At 35.3% G+C, this 4,981-nt stretch overlaps 1 gene segment (V, D, J or C); it reads right to left on the reverse strand.

The window, feature by feature from the left end:
* Nucleotides 1-1,419: 1,419 nt before the first annotated feature.
* Nucleotides 1,420-1,869, reverse strand: LOC308418257 (Ig heavy chain V region PJ14-like). The segment is given in 2 exons: nt 1,824-1,869; nt 1,420-1,745 (listed from the first exon to the last, which is right to left on the reverse strand).
* Nucleotides 1,870-4,981: the final 3,112 nt, after the last annotated feature.

Consider the following 4,981-nt stretch of genomic DNA (forward strand, 5'->3'; position numbering starts at 1 on the left):
ATAGGAATGATTAATTCAATACCAATATATATGGATATTGATCACAGTCAATAACAGATATTATGTTCTTTTTATATAGAAAGAAGATACTAAGAGCTAGCACTCAAAATCCTGACAATATCTTCATCACAGTATGGGCCTGAATTTGAAGACTTTATGTTAGAACAGATGAATGCGAGTTTCTTCAAACATCATTTAAGTAAATAGTAGAAATTTTACTAAAATTGAAAGCTGCAGTCATGAGAGAAAGAACACATTACCAAATCTCACTGCTTTTGGGTTATTTTTCTTTTTTTCTTTCTTTCTTTGTTTGTTTTTACCACTACACTGCTCCATGTAGTTTTCATCATAAATACCAACACAAAATGTGTTATTATTTTACTCTATTAGACTGTGGTACCACCTAATAAACTTCAATTGTGTGCAGAAATAAATGTGTTGCAGTAAATATTAAAAAGACAGGGACTGATTTCAGCATGAAACTGCTCCACACTGTCCACAGAAACTGATTTTATCTACGTAAGTTCTTGCATCAGAGGGCCCTATGTAATTGACATTAATTCATCTTAGAGGGTCTATGGTTCCCCAGGTTCCCCCTGACCTGTGAAGTCTGCAAACTGTTCTAGTGTAGAACCTTACCATGGTGTTTTCTAGCATTAGTTAAGGCACTGAAGGGCCATATAGATCTAATATATATTTATTTCACATGTGACCACCATCTGTTTAGTATCTTATCCGGCTGCTTTTTTGATGGTGAGAACTGTGCTCACACTCCAACCAGCCCAACAAATTCAAAATCCTAGAAACTTGTAACTCATCTATGGTTTTATGTCAGATTTACTCAGTAAATTTTACACTCCAAAAATGTCCACATAAACTCTGAGCCAAATGGTATGATATATATATATATATATATATATATATATATATATATATATATATATATATATATATATATATATATATATATTTTTTTTTTTTAATCTAGATAAGACAAATCATCCTGTACAAATCTATCTCTTACAAAATAATAATATCTACCTTTGGATAATTAAGGCCACGTGGGTGGGGTTATCATGCTTAATTTCTATCTTATTTCTTTCTCCTTCTCTTTCTTACACTTTATTCTCACCTACCATTCCATTTTTTGCAACGACAGGCCGCAGGTTATCCTCTGCCTGCCTTTATTTACTACATAAAGACTTACACAAGAAGTTGAATAGAATATGACATTGAAGAGAAGGTTCTAGGGAAACTTCCTGGCTGGAAGAAGAGTCCACATCTTTAATATTAAAACACATGCTCACACAGAATAGGCCAGAATGTCCTAGATACTAAAGTGATCATGCAAAGAACTTGTTAGTCCTCCGCGCCCCCTGCTGGTCATCAACTTCCCTGTAGGGAGGTTTTTGTGCAGGTTCACGCAGGACTTCCCTCTCTGTGTCTGGCACAGTAGTACATGGCTGTGTCATCAGTGTTCATACAGTTCATTTTCAAGAAAACTTGGCTCTTGGAGGTGTCCCTGCTGATGCTGATCCGGGATTTTAGAGCTGAATTATAATCTGTGCTTCCACCACTCCATATTATTCCCATCCACTGCAGTCCTTTTCCTGGGGGCTGGCGAACCCAGTGTACATGGTAGTTGGTTAATGAGAACCCAGAGACAGTGCAGGTAATGGACAGGGTCTGTGAGGGCTGCACAAGGCCAGGTCCTGACTCCTTCAACTGCACCTGGGATAGGACACCTGTGGACAAGCCATATCAGTAATTCATACTATAGATTAAATGCCTGAGTCCCGCTCCTGAAATACTGAAACACTTACAGCTTGGAAAGGTCACCAGGCAGAGGAGCAGCCCCAGGACAGCCATGTTCTGATGGAGGCTCTAGTGAGAAGGAGATGAGGCTCCTCAGTTTGCCCTGGTCTTTGAGTCTGAGCATGTGGGCTGCTTTGCATCAGGGGAGGTTCCTGAGAGGATAAAAGGAAGTGCAGGGCAGAATTTCCAGTTTTCTCTCCATGTATCTGAGAACCTTTGTGCTTATAGAGAATGGAACGGAAATCTGTGGGGACATTTTTCTGGTAATGTGTGGATTTCCGATTCCAAATAAACAAATAAAGTAATGGTCATATCGTGGAGGTCTTGGAAGCAACAGGGAGTAGTGAAGTTTATAGTAGATGAAATGTGATACAAGAAGAACAGGGAACTTTATTCTCAATGCAGTTGTGTATCACTGTAAATTTCACTAGAGTATTTAGGATATAATTTGTGTTTTTTTAATAGAAATTATTTTTTTCTTTCTTTTTGGTTTTAGTATTTAATTATTTCTTTGGAACACCATTTGTGTGACCTTCTTTACCAGGTGGTTTGAGAATAAAGATGCAAAACTACAGACAGTAAATAACCTTGTATTTCAATTGATTTTCAAGTTATCTACACATAAATTGACACACATAAATACCAATAGTATAAGTACATATTATTTTTATTATATAAATTATAGAAGTCATTATTAAATTGTGGCAGAAAACCTGTATAATTATTAGTTAGCCAATAGCTATCAGATGGTTTTCCAACTATATATTTATACTATTTTTATGTATGAGGAATCAACTTTTAAGAAAACTCTTTCTGTGAGTTCCTTATTCTACTCACTTCTCAAGAAATAACCTAAGGGATCAGTTAACAAATATTTAGTCTATTTGGTTTCAAAGGTGTATCTACGAATAGATTCAGCAGATTGAAGTGTGTCATGTTTTGTAGATATATGATTAATAAATGAACATATGAAAGATATATATATATATGTATATATATACATATATATATATATGTATGTATGTATAGGTACGATACGTGGATAGATAATGAGTGTAGAAGTATAAAATGACATTATAGACAGGAGAAGACAGACACAAGATGATGGATTGTGATGACAGGCAGGAGGTGAAAGAAGAGGACAGATGGATAATAGACTCGAGGTGATAGACAGAAGCTGTTAGACATAAGATAATTGAGAGTTGATAATGTGCAGGGGATGATTGGGAGGTTTGAGTAAAGTGCACAGAATTATAGGATAGGGGGATAGGGTACTGGTCAGGTTCTGGTAGATTTACCATTTTTTATACCTACTCCAGTAGAGTTACTAACTGCTTCTACACACATAAAAACTTTGGATTTCCTGCAGTCTGTTTCTATCCAAGGGACTCAATCCCACATCATTTTTATCATGGAATTATATTTTTATGGTTGAACCTTTAGACTCACTGCACAATAAAATATGAGATGGAATTTCTCATTTCCTGATTCATCCTTGAGAAACCCAGGGTGTGTACAGATAGAGCTATCCTTCAGCTTTCAGAAAGTGCAGTCTTACCTTTTCCCTGCCCCCTGATCCCATCTGTTCATAACCCATTTATTCTGCTGACTCATTTTCCAAATGCTAAATATCACTTTATGCAGTATGAACACTGTAGGTTGAAGTCAAGGCGGTACTTGATTGAACAGCAGAGATTAGGGCAGAAAAAAAGGTCTGGAAAAGCAGAAGAGAAGGAGAGAACAGAGATTGAGGAGGAAACAATGTCGAAACAGATGTGGATGATTCTCTAACTGCATCTATATATGAACAAAGTTGTTATAAGTGTTTTTTTTTTTTAAATTATTAGTAGTATTTTATTCATTGAATCTTTTGTTCATTTGACAGGCAGTTATTAGACATTGAGTATGATCTCATTGAACTTGGCAGTGTGCTAAGCACTGAAGACAAGATGAAAACTTATGTGCCATTCCAATAAGGAGTTAACTTGGCTACATACTGAGGGCCTAGTCATTTAAAGCTAACAATTTCTGTGAATTAATTAACATTTGTTTATTAGTGTCTATTGGAGTCTTCTAAAGGGCTCAACAATTTACATTCTTCCCCTTTCCGGAGCAACAAACTAATCAATGAGTTGAAGCAATAAATATCTGGAAAACAAAATAGCCAGAGTAATCTTTAAAGTTGAACAACATACTTGTATCTGTGAATGAGCTTCCTCAAGTAAATTATGGAGTTGTCAAGACTCACAGCCAAGTTATAGTAAGTGCTGGACCTGCATGTTCTTTGTAGGAACATGGTTTTAACCTCACACTTGTTCTATGACTTAGAGAGATTAAAGGTATGGTCTTCACTGATCAATTAAAAAGGAAGTGGTGATTCTGAGCAGGTTATATCTCTAGTCATGGAAAGACTAGACTAACATATCCTGTGTTCACCCCCAAGGTTTTATTTAAACATTTTTTATCAGACTCCACAATCTTTTTTTTTTTTCATAGCAGCTCTATTTATTTATTTATTTATTTATTTATTTATTTATTTTAACTTTAGATTTCTTTTTTTTATAAATGATTTTATTTTTCAAAACAAAGATAGATGTAAAGATTTTAAACATTTTTTGCTTAAAATTATACATTTTTGTCAGTACTGTTTTTTCAGACATTAAAATAAATTTTACATAAAACCATGTGAATATGTTTTTTAGTCGGTACTTGATTTTTTTCAAGGGCTTGACATTATGCATTGAAAACGGACTAGCTGCAATAAGCTTAAAGTACATGCAAAACAAAACGCAACATGGAAATAGTCAAAGTCTTCTTGTTTTGTGAATATATGTATAGTTTTTGTTTTCTTTATTTCTTGGACTTCATACAGTCTGTGAGTTGTTTCTGGGGGAGTGCAAGCCTCTGGGGTTAGCATCCCACTATCAGTGACTGCATATTATGTCTGTTCTTTTGTGACTGGGTTATCTCACTCAGGATGATCTTCTCTAGATGCAGCCATTTTCTTAAGAATTTGGTTAAGTCATTGTTTCTGGTGGCTGAGTAGTATTCCATTGTGTATATGTGCCACAATTTTTGTATCCATTCGTCTTCTGAAGGACATCTGGGTTCCTTCCAGCTTCTGGCTATTATAAATAGAGCCGCTATGAACATTGTGGTGCATATA

This window comes from Micromys minutus, assembly GCF_963924665.1.
Source record: "Micromys minutus genome assembly, chromosome: 1".
Taxonomy (NCBI): domain Eukaryota; kingdom Metazoa; phylum Chordata; class Mammalia; order Rodentia; family Muridae; genus Micromys; species Micromys minutus.